At 34.4% G+C, this 22409-nt stretch overlaps 1 long non-coding RNA gene and 1 pseudogene across 1 annotated transcript; both read right to left on the reverse strand.

Annotated features, from left to right (window-relative positions):
• Positions 1-5143: 5143 nt before the first annotated feature.
• On the reverse strand, positions 5144-6887 carry LOC101961405 (protein Mdm4 pseudogene; annotated as a pseudogene).
• Positions 6888-10185: 3298 nt separating this feature from the next.
• Positions 10186-15661, reverse strand: LOC144367012 (uncharacterized). Its single transcript, XR_013426225.1, has 2 exons — positions 15252-15661; positions 10186-10347 (listed from the first exon to the last, which is right to left on the reverse strand). It is a non-coding gene; the product is annotated as an uncharacterized LOC144367012 (long non-coding RNA).
• Between the last annotated feature and the right edge of the window lie 6748 nt (positions 15662-22409).

Below are 22409 nucleotides of genomic sequence, written 5' to 3' on the forward strand. Positions count from 1 at the left end.
GAGGCTAGCTTCAGTAACTTAGTTAGAACTTCAGAATTTAGTGAGACCCTTTTTCAAAGTAAAACAATAAAAATGGCTGGGGATGTTGCTTAGCGGTAAAGTGTGCCTTGGTTCAATCCTCGGTATCAATCAAGGTGTTGGCAATTTTGTTTTGTTCTAAGGTTTCTCTCAATCAGCTTGAAGATACCTGTCCTGCCCTACCTCCTCCTATTGTCCTTCCTGTGTGTGTGTCTGTGTCCTGATCAACTTGTTTTATAAAGACACCTGTCATAATAAATACGATTCATTCCAATGAACTTACTTTACATTTATTGACTATTCAAAGGCCCTATCTCCCCAATACACTTGTACGCTGATGTACTGGGTATTAGGACTTCAGTATATGAATTTTGAGGGGGAAAATTTTAGTTGAAAAAACATGTGTCAGTTATTTATTGCTCCAGAGCAGGCATAAAAGAGCAATAACCACTTCTTAGCATTCTGATATCTACAATTTGGTTGACTGAAGATGAGGTCAGCTAACTGTTGTTTCTTCCTGCAAGTTTGTGGGCAATTCTGCTTGAGGGTGCAGAAGCTGGGGTCAATCTGGTTCCACATTTGTCTCATTGTGCTCTTGGGGAAATTATTCTAAATGAAAAACGTTTTTCTAGTATGAAATAAACACGTGAGGGCAAGTAAAAAAATTTCCTTCCTTAAGCTTACAATCACACTTGTTGCACCATAATTTTTTCACATTGATCCTCAACAAAAGCCATCACATGACTTTCTCCCAGTGACAAAGGAAGAGGAAATACACTTCCTATGTGATGAGGAGATAGGATCAGTTATTGGTTCAGAGCATGATAAATTTGGACCATGACTCTAACTTATCACAAAATGTCAATCATACATGGTCAAATCAATACAAATTTCTTTTTTTTTTTTTTGGAAACACTGTACATTTAATTTTGGCACAGGGAGAGCTTGCAGGTTCTTTGAAGTATAGATTTTAAATACAGCTAGTTCTTTATCTACAACCACTTGTAGCAAAGGCAGCATCAGTTTTGACATGGTATGTGTGCATGTACCTATACACTCAGCATGGGAAGGATCATCAAAATTTTTCTTTATAAGTCTGAACAATTTAGGCACAAAATGGGTTAAACAGAAAACAAAAAAATTCACAGTATCTAAAGCCACATACTTTCAGAAGTTCACGTAGCTCTGTGGAAACAAAATCCAAACAGGTGGTCAGCAAGTTTCTCCTCTTTTCTAAAGTATATCAAGAGGTGTCATTACAATAGCTTTATAGAACCCAAAAACATTCATCAACTTCTTATTAATTACTTTTTCAAAGGAGCCAACGTGGCATTGAATTGACAAACTCAAAAAGCTGTCACAAGGATCTTTACCTTTAAATATAAACTCATCCAGGAGCTGGGTTGTGGCTCAGTGGCAGAGCGCTTGTCTTGCACATGTGAGGCACTGGGTTTGATCCTCAGCACCACAATGAAAAAGTATAACAAAAAAAAAAAAAAAAGAACTCATCCAAACCAAGGAACATTCTACATATTATATACATCTAAATATACACAAATTATAACTAGACCCCAACATTATCTCAAAGATTTGGCAGTGATTCAATCTTAAATTACACAAGTCTATGGCAGTTTGAAGGATGGGATGGATGGCCTGGCCAAAGTTGGTTCTACTGTTTCAGCCTATGATCAGACATGATGATATCTTCAGATGGACTATAAAGAAATAGTAATACCAGCTTAAAAACTTGGCATAGATTATCAGAGTCTGATTAAGCACTAAAAGAAAAAATCAAATGCCGTGATTTCATTGATGTCTTATGGCATTGTGCAGCAGAAAACACTAAACTCCACTGATATTTATTTTAAAAGCTCCTTCCTAATAATCAAGATTAGTGATCTTGTAATTGAATGCCCAAGACAACATTTGAAAAGTGAACGAGGAGAGATGGAGACAAACCAGAAGTAGGATGCTGAAAGATAAGGGAAAACTGGTGCTACCTCCAGGAAAGCAGAGGCTACGTCCCCACAGACACAACTAAAAGATGAAGGGTCTACCTTTTAGTTAACTCTAAAAGATTTCACAAACTATACCCTTGCTTTAGAGGCAATGAAAAAACAAAATCAGAAATAAATTAAGATAGTTTAGTTTTCTGCAGGTAAACAGGAAGTTTGACCCCTAACACTGCAAAACAAAAACTAAAGAAAATGAAAACACACCTTGGATTCTGTATGCAAAGTATTTGGTGCTGGGGTTTGGGGGAGTGGAGAAGGCAGTGAAAACCCCAGCTGAGGAAAAGGAAAGAAACTGAGTGAGTGGACTCAGGAGTAAGTCTTGAGTATGAATGTACCAAAATTAGCATAATAAATATACAAACATAAATAAATGTGTAGTTCTTCTCTCATTTAAGTCTTACAAAAAACTGCAAGTTATATAAGTGGATTGCAGGGCACAACTACAGATCTTCAGTTCTGATTAAGTTACAAAAGCATGTCATTGGCAAAAGATCCAAAAAAATTGGAGAGCTATCAAACTCTTACAAAGTAAGTATAGAGGGAGGGACAGAGATGAAATTTTCTAAAATTTTACAACATTCACGATGTTCTAACAAAACATTTGTAAGTAAGCTTTACTTACTAGGGGGAAAACTAACATCCCTAAATGCAGAGAGCGCACCACACTTGAGCTTCAGTTCCCAGGAAAAAGCAATACCTAGAGAAAATGGTTCAGAGTCCCTCTGTTACCTTACTTTTCTCACAGTGGGAGCAGTTTTCTGATTTCGCTAAGCCTGACATTTACTAGGTCTTTCTTTTGGGAGAAATGTTAAAAATCTTTATTCTTTCTAAAGTCTCATTTTGGCTATAAATCAGAGTCTCTAAAAACATTAGAACATATATATTTTAAGGTTATTACTTGTCCCAAATTCAACAAGTACCACTCTTTAAAACATTTACCAAAAGTTAACAGGTATTTTTAAGATTTGCTAGTCATGAGACTTGGACTCTAGTAACCCCCAATCACCAGCCTTATCATTTGGCTTCATGTGCAAAGAGGGACTGAATACATCAGTCTTAAAATTCAGAAACTGTGGCTAAAGTGATACAGTGCTTGCCTAGCATGTGTGAGGCACTGGGCTCAATCCTCAGCATCACATAAAAATAAAAAAAAAAAAAATTGTGCCCACAATTTTAATTTCTTAAAAAATTTTAAAACTTCCCTTCTAGAAACTAATATGATAAAGGGATCTTGTGCTGCCTACTTCTTGTTTTGAACCTACAAGAACAGGAAATGAAAGCCCTCCTGGGGCAGGGCTTCCACTAGAGTACTCTAGAAAACTTGAATCAAAGTCTCCAAGAATATTTGTTTAAATGGCCCAGACCTCAGAGCTCCCATCTCTGGGAATATGGGTACTTTAATAAGTAATCAGGTGATTTTTTTGGTCCCCAAGTTCATTTGCAAAATGATGTATTCCTATCCCTGATACATCAAAATTTTGCTGTGTATGATGACATATGTATGGTAATAAGGAAATCAACTTGAAAATCTTCAGTGTCTACATGTATTGTCCTAAACCTGATGTGACTTAAGGTGACTAAAGAGAATTAGAGATATTCATTTTTCTTGAACTACTTGCCTTTTTACAACTGTCATACTCCCTAATTCTCTCACGCAAATCTTACTTTAGGTCTTTGCCCTGAGGTATGAACTACTCCCGAGGTACAAAGAGACTAAAAAAACCTTGGAAGGCTCCTAAGAGAAAATGAATACAAGAAAGCAAAGCAAGGGGAGCTTTGGTTAAAAAAAATTGTGCCTTTTCTTTTTAAAAACTAATCACCAAGGGCTAGGGTTATAGCTCAGTTGGTAGAGTGCTTGACTTGGATGCACAAAGCCCTGGGTTCAATCCCCAGCACCACAGGGAAACAAAAAAAGACACAACTTATCACTGAGAAGGCTGTGCCAGATATACGCTCATATATTTATCTGAACTACAACTAACATTTTCTGACTCAAAGTTTCATGTGATTTGGCTCATCAATCTTAAAATGATGATATTTTTGCCACTTTTATGTGACAGTATTTTCTATAAATTTAATCTGCTAAATTTATAGCTCCAAAACTTTAACAAAAATATTTCTAAAGTGTACATACAATATACTAAGATGGTAGGTATACCCTTTGTAATTTTAAATTTTTTTTTCTCATATTAAAAATGTGCAAAAGGAAAACTATTCTGGGAGAGAACAATGAAATGGTTAAAGGACTGTCTCAAAAGTAAACATTTTGCAGTGAGAGGAGTATCCTACAACACTTTTAGAGTGGTGATAACCATTTTGTGTGTGTGTGTGTGTGTGTGTGTGTGTGGTGCTGGGGACTGAACACAGGGCTTTGTGCAATTACTCAGATTTTTAAAACTCATCCAAAGGGAACATTTCATTATGTAATTATATCTAGATTTTTTAAATGTGCGAAAATTTACTCTTTCTCAAAATTATTTTAAGGGTGTGTTAGCTAAATGTTTAATAACCATTGGACCTAGTTTAAGTGATGTGCAGTGGCACATGCCTATAAGTCTATCTACTTAGAAAACTTAAGGCAGAAGGATCATGAGCTGGAGGTCAGCATGGGCAACACAATGAGATCTTGTCTCTTTTAGAACTAAAGGGGAGGGGAAGGGGAGAATGGAAGGACAGCAGAATAAAATAGACATTATTATTGCTGTGGGAATATACGTGATTGCATAACCAATGTAATTCTGCAACCTGTACACTCAGAAAAATGAGAAATTAGATCCCATTTGATTCAAATGTATGCTATGTCAAGATCATTGCACTTGTGTTTAAAACTGAGTGGCAGAGCACATGCTTGAGGCCCTGGGTTCAAACCATAGCACTGCAAAACAAAACAAAACAAAAACACTTTCTTCTAATTTTTCTGAACTAGGCAGCCTGACTACAAAGTGATTCATGGCACTTCATAATTTAATCAGATTATTTGTTTTTTTCATCGTTAATCTTAGTATTTTTCTAATAACTACCTTGAATTTTGACTCCAGAACAACATTAAATAGAAGGCTAGGGAATAAAATTTTAAAAAGGGTTGATCTTCAAATAATCTGATATGTGAATGAATGAATATTTATGTTTATACTGGTAACTGTTCCCTCCCAGATCTTCATCTTTGGAGGGAGAATTAAGTGACTTTTATGTATCTTTTCACATTAATGAAGCCCCCAAACTGATCATCTAGCTCTAAAATACTCAGTCTTAAGTTCCATGTAAGCTTCAAAGCAAAACAATGCGACCACAGATGTTTACATGTACAAATGAACACATAAAATGGGTTACAATTAGTAGAGACAGTCAATACTGATGTTTCCATACGTGACCTGGTGCTCCTAATTAATATTTCTTTGCAGTTGATTCAACTATGCTTTAAAAACCTTAATAACTAATTGAATCTCTTTCTTGCAAATAGGACATGAAGCCCCAGCCTTCTTTAGTCTTCTGGCACAGGGAAAACAAGTCGTAAGATGGCTTGTCCTTCCATGAATAATATTCCCATCTCGTGGTCTTTTCTCACACAAGCTACATGGCTTCAAGATATTCTGGCAATCCTCCATATTTTCTACATCTGTTCTCTGCTCAGAGACGTTATCTGATTGTTCTCCCATACTTAAGATGGTCTGGCTTTCAGAACTGTGAGCCAAATCCAAGAATTCCACTGAGTTGCAGGGATTTAAAAGTTTAGAATTTCCTTCCTTTATAGATACATCTTTAGGTCTAACAACTGGAGCTGAAACAGTTCTTCGGCAATTAGGGACATCAATTCCTTCACTTTCCTTCTTTTCGGGCACGGCAGTGATGTCAGATGTGGAGAGAGAATGTGTTAATTTAGAACAATCTGAATACCAGTCCTTCCTCAAGGCCCAGCAATGGAAACAGTACCTTTTGCTTGGAGAATTAAATTTCTTGCATTCAGTACACTGCCACTCATCCTCAGAGGTAACTTCTATATCAGTATCATCACTTAAGGACTTAGAGTCCTCACGGTCATCATTTTTCCCCACTTCAATCACCTTTTTGTCACTCACTTTCCCTACTTCTTCACTTGCTTGTTCAGTATCAGCAGCTTCAACTTTTATTCCAACACCTAACTGCTCTGAAACTGACTCATTTAAAAACCACAAATCATCTGTAGTATCTGAAACAATGGCAGTACCTATATCCTGATTTGTCTGTAAATCAGTTGAGCCATTACTTCTGGGTGTATAGTTGTTTCTCAAGTTTCCTAAAAACAACCAAGGCAGGCCAGCTACATCCCACTCCTCAAACTCAAGGTCCAACCTAGATGTCTCATCTTGGCTTAAATTTATCAAGTCTTCATCTTCTCTAGAATTTTTGCATTTATGCTCTGAGGTGGGCAGTGCAGGAATATCACCCTCTTCAATTCTTTTCCTGGAATTAGAACTTTCCTCTGCACTTTGCTTGGGTTGGTCTTGACTTGGAATATCCAAACTGTGATCCTGTGCGAGAGCGAGAGTCTGAGCAGCATCTGTAGTATCAGTGGTTAAAGTGACAAGATTCTTTCTTAGCATATCATAGAGAGGGCTCTTTAACAGTGAACATTTCACCTTCTGCACCTGCTGCCTGCAAAATCTTCAAAAGTGGCAATTTTGGTCGTACCTTATTGACTCGTTCTGGAGAGATCCTGCAAGCACTATCAGATGTTGAACACTGGGCAGAGGTGGAATATGATGTCATTTTGACTGAAGAAACTGCAGTCTTATGGTCGCTCCATGAGTCGCTCCAAGGGGTGGGGGGTGGCAGTCGCAGGTCCTAAGCCCTTGGCAGCATTTTTGAAATCTACAAATTTCATCAACAAATAAAAAGTAAAGGTGGGATATATAGGACTAGACAAAACCCATGTATCACACTGTAAATGAAGGTGGAGTAAAATTAAGCTGACAATCGCTATGAAGGGAGTCACATGGCAGAGATGCAAACTGCACATTTGTAATACCAGAGAACTTAGTGTAATTAATAGTACTTGATTTGAGAAGGGTAGAGAAGTACTTTATTAGGAGCTATCTGTGGGTTGTGGCTTAGTGTTACCATTAATCTAAATAAGGAATAATTCAGTACTATTTTATTAATGGATTGTTATAGGTCATTTCTATTTTAGATTATTTTATAAAATTAAAAACGCAAAGGGCATTTTTACTTTGCAGTGAGGAAAAATAGATACAATTGAAGTCCTTTGGAATCACATATATCCCTAATCTTTATGAATTAGGTGGCATAGAATATTTGCATAAGACTATATTTATGAAGCTTCTTTATGCCTGTGTTTGTTTTTCATTAATTATGTAAGATCCTCTAAAAACCACCTAAATCCCAATGTGCTGCAGCCTGCATTCCAAAATTACATTTTTATGCATAAGGTGCAAATGTGTAAACCTGATCTTGAGGGAAGTTTTTAATTCAGTTATTAATGAATCAGAGAACCTAACTTCTCCAAGAAGCTTCTCTCTTTACCATTGCTTAAATCTTGTATTGTCACCAAATTCAGTGTTAATTACACTTCATTACTGTACACAAAGCTATTAGTATTTGTCAGAGTCTAAAAATCTTCAACAACAATATGAACTAAGTTTTTAAGACCAATTATTTTCTTTTTCAAAGCATTTTTTCTGTGTCTTGGAAAGCTATGGAAAATCTAAACTTCTTAAAATTATTGTTTTTATTCTGTAAATCTTTCTGATTCTAAGCATATAGCAGATATAATTATTCCATATGATATTCTGGGATGAATTCTCAAATTCCTCAATTTCCTATATTGAACTCCTAGCCCCCTGTCTATCAAAATGTGACTCTTTTAAAGATGGAAACTTTAAGAGATAATTAATATTAAATGAGGCTTAAGCCTTACCCATAGTCTAATATGACTGGTGCTCTTATAAAAAGAAATTTGGTCACCTTATTTTCAGGAGTATCATGAAAACCTGGAAATGACATAAGAAATTGAAAAGTTCTAGGTACTAATTGTGTCAAACCAAACTGTAATGTAGGTATTATTACTTGCACTTTAAAAGTGAGTTTCCCTCACACTCATTAGGTTGACTACTATAAAAAATAAATTACAAATGTTGGTGAGAATGTGGAAAAAGTGAACTCTTGTGTAAAGTTACTGAAAATGTAACTGGGTACAACCACCATGGACAATAGTATCAGATATCTATAATACATTAAACTGAATTACCAGATAATACAGAAATTTTACTTCTGAGTATATATCTAAAAAATTAAAATCAGGACTTGTGGAGATATTGGTACACTGATTTTCACAGCAGTATTATTTATAATTGCCAAGTGGTAGAACCATCCCAAGTGTACCAACTTTGTACTAATAGATACATGGGTTAAAAAATAGTATATACATGTAATGGAATACTATTAAGCTTTAAAAAGGGAGAAAATTCTGACATGTATTATAACTTTAATGAACCATGAGAACATTAGGCATTCACAAAAGGACAAATTATATGTTTCCATTTATATGTGCTGCCTAGAATCAAATTCACAAAACACCAAAAAAGTAGAATGCTGGTTTTCTCTTTATACGGGGAGAAAGGAATGGATACAGATTCTTATTTTTTCAAGTGTAAAATACTTTTGGATGAAGGGTGATAATAGTTGTTCCTCAAAAATGTATAGAAACTCAGTGACACTGTACTGTACTCTTAGAAATGATTCAGATAGTGTGTGTATTTGACTACAATATTTTTAAAAGTGAGTTTCAGAGAGGATAAATGAACTCCCCAAACTTACAGAAATCATGAAATGCTAGATTGTGGACACAAATCAAGTTTGTCTGGTTCTAATTATCAGGCTCTTAGTAAATCTGTTTAATAAGTGTGTAGGTCCTTTGGTGAAGACTGAACCTTCTGTGCGACTGTGAGGGCTGTTTTATTACTTGAAATGATATTGTGTTGCCCATTGCTGTAAATCATTTTAAAATCACCAAATGTTGAGTGATTCAAAGCCAATTCAGGTACAGCAACATTTAACAATAGGCAGCATAGTCTTTTCTATTTATGAGCATCTTTGTTTTCAGTGTTAATAATGTATACATGTTAAAGTTCATCACCTACTTTCAGTCTGCAAATCCAGATGAAAGTAGAGACTTGTCACTTTGATCTTAACAGGAGGGAGAAATGTCATACTGTTCAGTATCCAATTCCTCATTGGCTAAAATGTCACTTTGTCTATGGAGGCAGTCGATTTAGTGCTTCTAAAATCCACAGATTATATGGAACCTAAAATTGTCCTTGGGCTGCTGTAATTAAATGCTTACTTAGAAACACATCATATAAATTGATGAGGCTCATAAGTATCTATTTTCTAACATGCATCAAAAGTACCTAAAGTTATTTCTTTAAAAATCATACGAGCATTTTCAGTTTTTCCATTCAGTTTAACAAATGGCATTTTGACATGAAACTATTTTTTTCCCAAAAAGGTAGAAATATATATGTATGTGTGTGTGTGTGTGTGTGTGCGCGCTCGCGTGCACGCCTTACTTAGCATTGAATTAGACTACTATATCAGCATTTGCATTGTGTTTTTGCAATTTAGTTGGATATAACTAAATGTTGAGAGCCACAGCGGAAGGGGCCCCAGCAAGCTTCCAGATGCCAGCAAATTTCCAGCTGCCAGCTGATGATTGGCTCACAGTGGCCCCAGCAAACTTCTAGCTGCCAACTGATTGGCTCCTCTGCAGTGATGCTCATTGGGCTGTTTCCCCGCCCTTTCAGACCACAGAACTGCTCATTGGGGGACTTTTTTTGGCTCTGCCCACGTGACCCAGCCTATCGGCCTCAAGAGTAGGAGGAGTGGGGGAGGTTAAGAGGCTTGTGGGAAGCTGGTGGTGGCAGTTGGGCTCTCAGGGTTTTTCCTGGAGAGCTGTGTGGTGCGGTGTGTGTGTTCTAAAAATAAAGTTTGTTTCCTTTGACAAGTGGCTCCTGACTTGTGCCCAGCCAGACTGCGGCAACTAAAGAATTCTCTGATTATGTATTATATATTTGCTAAACAATATATACTACATTCTTCAAAAGGTGAGTACTTGTAAATATCAATGTCAGAAATCATGAGTCCAATCTCACAATACTTTGGTTCAACAAATTCTTCACTAGTTCTGGTATCTATAAATTAAAGTGAATTATATTGGGCTGGGGATGTGGCTCAAGCGGTAACGCGCTCGCCTGGAGTGGATGCGGCCAGGGTTCCTGGGTTCCATCCTCAGCACCACATACAAACAAAGATGTTGTGTCTGCCGAAAACAAAAAAATAAATATTAAAAAATTCTCTCTCTCTCTCCTCTCTCTCTCTCTCTCAAAAAAGTGAATTATATTTAGCAATCATATAAACATTATTTAGGTAATATTTGCATTGTGTTTTTGCAGTTTAGTTGGATATAACTAAAGAATTTTCTGATTATATATTATATATTTGCTGAACAATATATACAACATTCTTCAAAAGCTGAGTGCTTGTAAATATCAATGTCAGAAATCATAAGTCCAATCTCACAATTCTTTGGTTTAACAAATTCTTCTCTAGTTCTCATATCTATAAATTAAAGTGAATTATATTTAGCAATCATACAAACATTATTTAGATAATATTTGAAATATTGTTGATGCAATTTTAGCATACAATTTACCAAGGACACAAATATGTCAAGAAATTCATCATTAGTTATTTATGAAGGAGACTTGTATAAATGGACTTGTTATATAATGCTGGGATTTAAAAGAATGTGCATATTATAGATATTCTTTGTTATTTCTATGAGTAATTTTTCTTTCTTTCTTTGCTATTGGAAATCTAGTTCGGCTCAGTACATAGAATCAGACTGATTCTTTATGTTTAAAAACATTCACAAATGTCTCATCTCTTTTTTCATTTTGATAATGTTCCCAGCCTCCCTTACAACCATAGGTGTCCAGTTGAGCATGTTCTACCAAAGGGGTCATAAAATTGGAGTGCTTATGTGCTTCAATGATTGAAGCATGATTCTCATTAGGATAGGAAGGAAGGAAGGAAGGAAGGAAGGAAGGAAGGAAGGAAGGAAGGAAGGAAGGAAGGTAGGAAGGAAGGAAGGAAGGAAGAGAGGTAGAAAGAAAGGGAGAAAAAAAGAAAGGGAATTATTTTTAAAATGAAGAAGATGAAGCCACAACAACATCCAGTGAAGTAGTGGCTCACATCTGTAATTCCAGTGACACAGAAGGCTGATGTAGGAGGACCACAAGTTCAAGGCTAGCCTCAGCAAGTTAGTGAGTCCTTGTCTCAAAATGAATCAAAAGGACAGGGGATGTAGCTCAGTGGTAAAGTATCCTTGGGTTCAATCCTGGATAGAAGAAGAAGAATAAGAATAAGAAGGAGGAGGAGGAGGAGGAGGAGGAGGAGGAGAAGAATAATAATCTAGATTTGGACAGGTTAATTTATCTGGTTTCATTATCTGTGGCTAAATGAACCCAGGAGAGAGAATACTGAGAACAAATCTAATAAACCTGCCATAATATTTTTTTAAATACTAGTTAATGTTTTAGCATATGAAAATTAACACAAATTTCTTATGGGTAATTTGAATTTAAAATATGCATATTTTGAATACATTTGTAGGGAAACATGCAGTGTATTTGAGTAAATTCACTAGTTCAAATACTATCAAAGAAAAAATAGTGAGTCTTAATTGGTGAAAATGTTTTAAGCACTTCTTTAAAATAAGCAAAAAAGCTTAAATGTGTCAGAATGCACTAATATCCAGGTTCACAATTTAACTGCAAAATATCTTCACTTTTTCTATCTATAGAAGATAGAATTTTAAACCTTTGTTTCCAGTTTAACTTTACCTAGAGATAATAACTCTGAGCATAGAATGATATGCTCTCCTTTAACCTGAAGAAATCACAAAGTTGACTTTTTAAATATCATCTCAATATAATACTTTGTGGTCAATGGTTCTTTCTAAAATGTCATTTTTATTTGAGTAACATGTAGTTTTCTTTTTCCTAGAATTTCTTAATTATTTCCACAATGAAGGAAAGCAAAATATTTCTCCCTAAATGATAAAGGATTGTTGAGCTGAAGTCAATCAAAATGCACAGGAGTTCCCAGCTTTCCTTGTCTGTTTGCCTAAAAATGAGACAGGGAGGGACTGGGGCTGTGGGTCAGCAGTATAGTGCTTGCCTAGCATGTGTGAGGCACTGGGTTTGATCCTCAGCATCACATAAAAATAAATAAAATAAAGATTCTGTGTCCAACTACAACTAAAAAAGAGACAGGGATCTACAAAAACAAAAGACCTTCCTCTGCCTCCTTGCAGTCCTGATGCCTAAAGACAAGGTATAAATTCTCTAATACAGTGCTTGCTTATCAGCTCAGAGATGAGGACACCAGTGGTATCTGGTGTAGACTTCATTCTGTTCCTCAGTTTCTCCCTTTGGAAGACTGTGGCTGTTTTCTTCTTTGTCTTGTCACTTTGCTAAAATGTACGTGTTTTTTTTTTTAGTTGTTGATAAGACCTTTATCTTATTTATTTATATGCAGTGCTGAGAATCAAACCCAGTGCCTCACACATGCCAGGCAAGTGTGCTACCACTGAGCCCCAGCCCTAGCCCCAGCCCCTAAAATGAAATGTTTTTTGTTCAAGGTCTTACAAAAGCCTTGGATTGCTTTTATCTGGGGCTTCTTCCTCTGATGTAAACTTCACTTGTTAATAAACTTATTTGATTTTTTTCTTACTAAACTGTCCTTTGTTTCAGGCATGTGTCTTGACCATGAGAGTATACAGGCTGTAAAACATTTATATTTTTGTCCCTTCCACCACAAATATTTCCTTTAATGAGTTAAGCTTGACATAGTTTGAAAATAAATGACTTTTAACTTGCCCTAGGTCTGTGTCGTATTAAAATTAAGCTGGCAATTTTAATTGCATTTATATCTAATAGATAATACTCTTCTCTATTTAAAGTATGTATTGGAAAATTCAGATTAAAAACAAACAGTTCCTTTAACATTTTTATTTGTAAATATGAGGTGCAATAATGTATAATAAGTCCAAAGCAATTTGCTGAACACTTTTAGTTTGCCCTAAATATAAGATCAGAATTTGAATTTATTCTATGATTATAGGTTTTATTATAATATCACAGAAGTTCATAAGTGTATTGGTGGAAAATTTTTAATTATTAGAAGTACTTTTAAATCTTTATATTGATTCATTCCTCAGTAAATAAAGTTAGGCCACCTAAGAGCATCAAGGATTTATTTTGGTCCTTCTCTCTTAGCTCAAGTCTGAAAAATGATCCTGTTTCCCTAGGCAACCCTTTTCTATATACCCAGAATATTTGCTTGCTTTCTATACACCAGAAAAAAAATTGTTGACTACTTTTATTTGTTTTGCTATAAAAGCATTATTTTTTATTATATTTGGAAAAATCTGAATGTGAGGATTCTATTGTATAATCATACATTCTATTCCCTATTTGGTAGAAAATATATATATATATCCTTTGACTAGAAAAAAAAGGTTATTATGAAAACTATAAAAAATTTGAAGAATTTTATTTAGGAATGCTTTTCTCTCTCTCTCTCTCTCTCTCTCTCTCTCTCTCTCTCTCTCTCACACACACACACACACACACACACACACACACACACACATAATGGTTTGTGGGATTTTACTCTGGAAATTAAGAAAGGAACTTTTCAGGAATTGAAAATAATCTACTAGATGATACTGTGGTAAAATGATTAAAAATATTTTAACCAGACACAAGACATAAGTTGCAGTTTTATTTTACAATATATAGCAAGAAAGCACAGATCGTATCCTGAACACACATCCCATTTTCTCAATTCTTTATTTTGAACCATCCCTTTTCTGCTGGGATCATGTGTATATATAGTTTGGAAATGGATTCATAAAAAAATTCTTAAAATTTTTAATAGTTTTTATAATAGACTTTCTGTTTTGTTCTTTCTAATCAAAGGCAATTTATCTTCAAAGTGAATTCCAGAGTCATACTCTTTTGTCTCAATTTCTGTTTTTATGTAAAATAAGTTTGTGGACAGCTTGCTTGCCAGTGATGTATACAGGAGGTTACAGATTTTTTTACTGGTTTCTACAGCTTTTTTTTTTGTGTGTGAAGACTTGTGAAACGCTTTATTTTATTTATTTGTATTTTTGACTTGGCACTTTGATCAATAAATATTTCAAATTCCATGCTTTACTGCCAAATTTGTGTCCTAAAACAAATTATGCTACCTTATTCAATTAATTTCTGCTGAGGGAATTTCATATCATATTTTTCAAATAAGATTCTTTAAAATAAATCTTATTTTTTACATATTTTACACTTAATTTCTATTGAATATATTCTATTCTCTAATTCTTTTATATGATATATTCAAATATTACATTATTATGTATGTTATTATATATGGTCATTCATTGATTTTCTGAAATTGATGTTTACTAGCAAATTAAACTTACTTGCCTTGAATTTGCAGTATAGAAAATAAAATTAAGATATGTGAAAAATAATTTTACAATATTAATGCATCTAATAACTTTAATAGCTTATTCTTTTATCATTATATTGGTTTAATAAATATTATCATTGACTTGCCAATGATCAGTGAATTATTAGCCATTCACATATTGACTGTGGTGCTCTAATATTATGATGTGATTTTTTTTACATCAGTTGTGCATTTTAATGTATATTATATTTTTTGAAGAGATAGGACTAAAATTCTGTCCCAAATGTTGAAAATGACTTAGATGCTTTATTTTTAAAAAATCAAATGTGATATTTTTTTCAATTATAGAATATTTATTTGCCTGCAGTAAGAAAGAGTTGCAATTTTTATATAACTTTGAGAGAAATAGAAAATAATAATTTTTTGAAAGGTGAAGTAAACACTTCTATCCTGACACAAGTGCACAAAATCCAAAGTATGTGGCAGTCACAGTCATTGAGATATTTTACACCTAGGTATTGATTTTGTTCTACAAATTCAGTGTATCCTGGCTAATGATAAAGCTCAGTTTCTGTGAAGCTCTAAAAAGAGAATTCTCCAATAATACCCTGCCAACCTCCTGGAGAGACCCAGGCCAGAGAGTGACAACAAGTGCCAGTATACCATGGCCTAAGTAGAGCTCACCTTGACCTTGGCATTTCAGTTTTCAACAGTAAGAGAAGCAGTCAGCCATTTCAACATCAGTCAGGTGGGTATAGAGTGACTTAATGGAAAGTAGCAAATTCATTAAAAATCTTGATGGCTGTTCTAGAAGCTTTTTCTGAAACAGGTGAGATAAAAGGCCTTTAACAATGAACTCACAAAATAAGTTGGACATGTTAGAATAAAGCAAACATGTTGTAGGGATGATTGATGAGGTGGTTCAGAACATTATCCTTGGGAAACTAGGTATAGAGTAGACAAGTCACCAGAGCCTGAAGTGCACCAACTAAAGTAGATAAGCCTCTGGAAATACAAGACATCCTGTAAGATAAACTTTAAGATGCTGCAAAATTATGAGTTTATAGTTTTGTGTTGTTCAATAGCAGGAATAATTGCACATATAGTTTTTTTTTGTACATAAGTTGGTGAGTAAAGTAACAACCTCATTCTGAGTTCTATATACAAAATATGATACTTTAATATTTTATTTTAGTTTGCTTTAAATTTGTTATTTTTAAAGAATGCTCAAATTTTAATAAATTAAAAGTGAGAAAAAATAATGGTTTGAATATGCTACTTTTGTACAATTAGAATCAAGATATTTGTCCATGCATATATTCCTAAGAATGAACAATTATAACAGTTGGTTTTAAGAGATTCTACTTTCTATATTAAAATTCAGTTCCTGAAATTCTACAACTCTGCATTCCGGGGAATATGTGCATGGCCATTGAATTTTCCATTTTTCTCATGATCCAAAGTGTACTTATGTATAGGAGATAGTAATGAAATAAGGGCAATATATTTCAATTATTATACTAAGATTCAGTGACACCTATGAATGCGTGTGTGCATGTGTGTGTGTGTGTGCGTGCGTGTGCAGTAATAGTAGTAGTAGTAGTAGTCTTATCTCTCCTACAGGCTAATAAGACTGGATCAGAATGGTGAAGTTCCACAAAGGTGAGTAATAATCTCAATTTTATCCACAGGTTGTTAGGATGGTGTTTGTGAATCAGAAATTAACAAAGTCTTAGTGAATTCCTTTAAAATAAATAATCATTCATGTTGTCAACAAATATTAATTTTATATTTTCAGTTAAAAATTATTAATTAATTCAAATGTTATAACTTTCTGTAGAGAGTTCCAATGTTGCTTTGGTGTCAATATCCACTATGAATTTGCTAGTGAGAGCAAGGATATATAGTAATCTTTTCCAAAGGACAGCTCAAAAACTAATGTTTTTGATATCAAATATCTGGAAAGATTATAGATGACTGAATCCTTACAATATTTCTAAGGAGAAAGGTAATATCATTATTCTATCATTTTGATAAAGTAATTATTTTAGAAAGGTTAACTGTCTCAAGCTCATCCAGGCCCTGGTCCTACACCCCAACATCTGCAATACATCTCACTATACAACAATAGTGTATAAATTTAATGCAATCAATATTCACTGCACTAAGGAAACTACTCTGCTTAAAGTAGCTGCAACTATTATAGCCAGATCGTTACTAATTCTAAATTTCTGATTGTTTATAGAAATAAATTTTGTGCTTTGAACACTTTGAAATAAATTTGTTCCTGGCCTTGCAAATTGATATAGTAAGAACATATACATTCAGTACCAACTTTGAGTAGGACTTCATGAGATCAACATCACATGCTCTTTGCCTCATGATAATCTTGTTGCCTATTACTTTATACCTAATTTACTCCACTTTAGTCAAGCATAGTATTGTTTGTTTAATAATTTCTTCTCACATGGTGCAGTCATTAAGAAATCAACAGGCAAATATAATTAGCCTGACCACCTTTCTCCCTCAAATACAGAATAACTGCAATTACAACTCAATTGTGATAATAGAGGAATAGGACTTAATGAAACTATGGGGTAACTTATATCAACCTGGGTAGATATTATGAAGCCTCTCTTTCTTGATGTTGGAATAACTTTACAGAAACCTATGTCTACTCAGATCTCCTTGTCTATTACGGCCACATTTCAAGAGTAGAAAATGTGTCTTCCTTGATAGAATAGTGTTTTAATGCTAAATTCCCATTGTTACAGTTTTTTTGGCTTAGGTTTGTGTGAGGAGTAAACAGTCACCATCTTTAAAGCTAAAGTATTTTGGTCAATACAATTTCCTCAGAAACTCAGGATGTTTCTCATTTATTTACTTCTCTCCAGTTTCATGTGAAAGAATCTACAATAAAATCCAGCATCTATCTGGACAAGTTCTTAAGTCTGGATACCTCTCTTTTATTTACTGACATCTGTACTCATTTAATAATGGCAGCTACTTCAAGTCTCTCTGAAATAATCGCCTGGATTAACAGACTATATACATAATCGGATCTTTGCACCTGTGCTGGCTAGCATTTTATGTTGAAGCATATGGATATGTAGGCTCCATAATCTTATTGACTGTTTTTTTATTGGACAGAAGTATTCAGCTTTATAACTCTGAGGGCTCCACATTAGTGGATTCTCAGTCAATTTAAGTTGCAGTTGCCATCAGAGTAGTATGTCCTCCATCTCTGTTTGGTTTTATTAATCTGGACTTTACAATCTTGCTGATACAAAAAGGAGTTGAAAGGAGATACCAATATTATGACTCTTCTGTAGACTTTGTAGAAGTGAAATGTTGCAGCAGCAAAATATGTGCCAAAATCTTTTAGTTCACTTTTATTCTGAATTCTGATGATTAAAGGTATGATGTTACAACAAATGTATTCAGTGCTTCAATTGAGATAGACATTGATTCTTTTTGCCACAACTTTCATAGCATAAATGACCAGCCCAGGACAGAAGGAATGTTTTTCTGCTCAATAAGTTCATGCATGGATTCTGACACTTTTGGTTTTGTTTTATTTTGTTTTGTGAGTCTATCATCTCATAAGTTTTCTGTTTGTTTTTGTGAGTAAGGGGAGGGCATAGATGAAGATGGATCTCCAGCATGACTTCTGACTTCTGGTTTTAGGGACAGGATTAAAAAAAAAAAAGACAGACAAAAAGCTTACCTTTGTAGGAATTGTCTCATAGATTGCATGTATTATTTTCAATCACATCTCTTTCTCAAGATTGCTCAATTTTATGAATATATATAGACATAAGAATGACTGGTGGTTTCAGATAAATAACTGTGATTCTGCTAAGACCCTGATTTTGTAGTTCCATTACAAAAAGCAAAAGGGAAAGATTGATACTGGAGTAGGATGTGGACACAATTGGCAGTACTACCATAAAATGTGAGCTCTTTGATCTGTTAAAAATAATTCTCCACAAATCCTATTCATTTTGTGAGATGTTCATGCATTTTTACTCCTGATTTATAGAAGTTTTGTTTTTCGAGATAGACGGAAAGAAAATAAATATTTCTTAATCTGTTGTATATTGTGTTAGCTTTTTGTTGCAGTGACCAAAATACCTGTCAAGAACCACTTAGAGGAGGAAGAGGTTTTTTTGCTCATGGTTTCAGAGGTTTCCAGCCCATCACTGGCCAACTCCCTTGCTCTGGGCCCAAAGTGAAGCCCATCCTGCAGAGCAGCTGGAGAAAAGATGTCAGCTTATGGCAGACAGGAATCAGAGGGAGAGCAAGAAGCTAGGGACAAGATACAATTAGCAAGGGCACATCCCCAGTGGCCTAATTCCTCCAGCAATACCCAGGCTGCCTAAAATTATCACCCAGTAAACTAGTCATTTCAAATCATTAATTCATGGAATGGGTGGATTAAACCACTGATTTAGTTAGAGCTCCTGTGATCTATTCATTTCACCTGAATATTCCTGAATTGTCCATCGTATAAATTTTTGGGAGGGAGCACCTTATATCCAAACCATGACATATAATTCCAAATTTGGCCCTTCATTTGAATAAGATACATTATATATTTAATAAAAATAAAATATTTGAAACATAGAAGTTAGAACTTGTTTATTAATGAAACTGATCATTCACATTTATTCTTCCTAGTGTTTTTTTTACTGTTTTATTTAATAAGTCACTCCAACATTAATTTATATTATAGTCTACCTTTGCAATTTTAGTGTTTTTATTTTTACCATTTTATTTAATTCATTTTTATGATATATTTTTATTCAATTACACTTTAAACATTTTGATGTTTATTACATAATATATTATAAAGTATTGTGTGCAATTAATGTAAGTAATTTGATGAGTTTTGATATATGCATGCAACCATGATAGAACTGCCACATTAAGGCAATGAACACCATCATCTCCACAAATTCTTTTTTCATGTCTCTCTGTGGATGTGAGTGTGTGTGTGTGTGTGTGGGGGGGTAACACACTTAACATGAGATCTCTCCTCTTTACAAAATTTTAAATATATAATACTATAAAGATGAATATAGGCACAATATCGTGTAGAGGTTCTCTGCACTCATATCAGTAGCATAACTGAGAATTTATACTCATTTAATTACAACTTCCCCTTGTCCTCTCTCCTTAGTTCCTGGAAACAAGCTTTATTTTTACCTTCTGCCTCTTTGAATTTGACTACCTTAGATACTTCATATAAGGGAAATAATGTACTATTTGTCCTTCTGTGACTGGCTTATTTCATTTGACATCTAATATAAATGCATAAAAAACCAACCAAAATTCCCAGAATTAATGAGTAAGTATAGCAAAGGTATAGGGAAAAAAAGTCATTATATTCTACTTCAGTTTACTAGGAATTAATAATCAGTGCAACACCACCAGAAAATCTGAAGTGTTTCGTATCAATCTAATGTATTATATGCATGAAATTTATACCAAATAACAGACACTGAAGAAAAAATAAAAATGTATGAGTGATCAGAGGTATATCTGTATTATTAGGTTGAACAATACTGTTGGCATATTAATCACTAATCTGAACTATACTTTCAATGTGATTCCAACTGAAATTCTAACAAGCATGTTATAGATATTAACTTCATCCCCAAATATATACTGGGATGCAAAGGAACTATAGTGGCTTAAATATTCTAAGAGTAGTGAATTTGAACTCACCTCATTAAAGATTTGTTATAACACTCAGTAATAATTATGAGTATTGTATATTAAATATATGTGTGTTACATATGCATATTATATGCATCAAATATACATACACATGCAATATATGTTTGCACATTAAAATTTTCATGTGTTCACTATAGATAAAAAAAACTTCAGAAATAATCTTAAATATGTGTTTAAACAAAGGTTACTATATATACATACATTTACTAATCCAGTTCACTGAAAGGACCTAATATGGTGTTAAACCACTAGCAATGAGCCACAATAAATGTCTAAATCTTGGTTTCTAAATAACATTTTTCAATAAAAGTAACCAGGGCTCTTTGGATAACAGGTTGGTACTAGAGCTAAGATATGAGAAACACAAGATGAACCTAGAGTATCTTGTAGTAAATGAAAGTAAAGAAATGCTAAAACAAAAAATGGGTTCACATCATAAACACAAGCGTCTCAATTGTTGCAGCTAAAAAATTTAGATTAAAATATAACCATAGGGCTGGGGATGTGGCTCAAGCGGTAGCGCGCTCGCCTAGCTTGCGTGCGGCCCGGGTTCGATCCTCAGCACCACATACAAACGAAGATGTTGTGTCCGCCGAAAACTAAGAAAAAATAAATAAATATTAAAATTCTCTCTCTGTCGCTCTCTCTCTCTCTCTCTCTCTCTCTTTAAAAAAAATATAACCATAGCATCAAATTATAGCACAAAATGCAAAATAAAATTACCCTTTTTAAAAAGTATTTATTTTTTGGTTTTAGGTGGACACAATATCTTTATGTTTATGTGGTTCAGAGGATTGATCCAACACAGTGCCTCATGCATGCTAGATGAGCACTCTACCACTGAGCCACAACCCTGCCCCATAAAATTACACTTTTATCAATGAATTATTAAATCAACTAATGGGTGTGGGGAGGAACAAATGTTCCTCACTTAAAAATCCAGGTAAAGTATGTAGATGGAATGAGGGAAACAGAAATTCAACTCTAAAATAGTATGGTAATAACTACTGCAAACTAGATCGTTAATGGATATTAAAAGGAGCATGCAAATATTTAAAGAGAAAAAAATAATGTATTATTCAGCCTTTTATCACTGGGACTAATGTCTTTTGGGCCTGAGGCCATATACTAAATCCCCAACACAAACACACAACAACAAAAACAAAAAATAAAAAAAAACCTTTGAGTAGGAAAGGTTATCTATTTTTTTTCCAGAGGTTTAAGTCCATGTTCAGATGTCTCCATCACTTTTGATCAGAGATGAATCAGAACATATAGCAGAAGAGCATGGTAGAGGAAATCTGCTCATCTCCTGGCAGCTAAGAAACAAGACAGGGAGAGAAAGAGAGAAAGGGGGAGGAGTCAGGGAAAAAATGTTGTCCCAGTGATTTATCTTCTCCAAGTCCCCATCTGTCTATGGGACTATCTCCTGCCAGTAGTCCATTCAAATTATTAATTCATCAAATCCATTTATCCACTGATGGAGTTAGTATCCTCACCATCAAATCTCTTCTCCCAAACTCCACCTCTGAGCATTCTTCTCTGGGGATCAGGTCTTTAGCAAACAATCTTTTGGGGTATATTCATAGTCCAAACTATAAGAACACTTGAATATTATCAACATATTGTCCTCATAATATTTATTATATTATATTTTCTGATGGTTTATCATATGACCACAATTAAAAAATATACCCTCCAGCCAGAACATGGAGTTTAATACCTCTCGCTTTGAGAGTGATTGGACTTAGAACCATAAGTCTACAGTAAAGGGTCAAGCATGGTGGTGCATGCTTGCAATCCCATCAACATTAGAGACTGTGGCAGGACAACTTCAAGTTCCAGGCCAGCCTCAGTAACTTAGCCAGGCTCCAAGCAATTTAGTGAAACCCTGTCTCAAAAAAAAAAAAAAAAAAAAAAAAAATGATGTGGCTATGGCTCCATGGTTAAGTGCCCTTGGGTTCAATTCATGGTACCAAAAACATAAAGACTGTAGAAAGAAAAGTTATATTTCACTGAAGAATCCTACCAACCACCACCTTCACCAAAGTTTAAAAGGTGATCAAAGTTAATATCACCAATAATGAATCATGTCAACAT

The sequence above is a fragment of the Ictidomys tridecemlineatus genome, chromosome 10 (genome assembly GCF_052094955.1).
Source record: "Ictidomys tridecemlineatus isolate mIctTri1 chromosome 10, mIctTri1.hap1, whole genome shotgun sequence".
In the NCBI taxonomy this organism is placed as follows: domain Eukaryota; kingdom Metazoa; phylum Chordata; class Mammalia; order Rodentia; family Sciuridae; genus Ictidomys; species Ictidomys tridecemlineatus.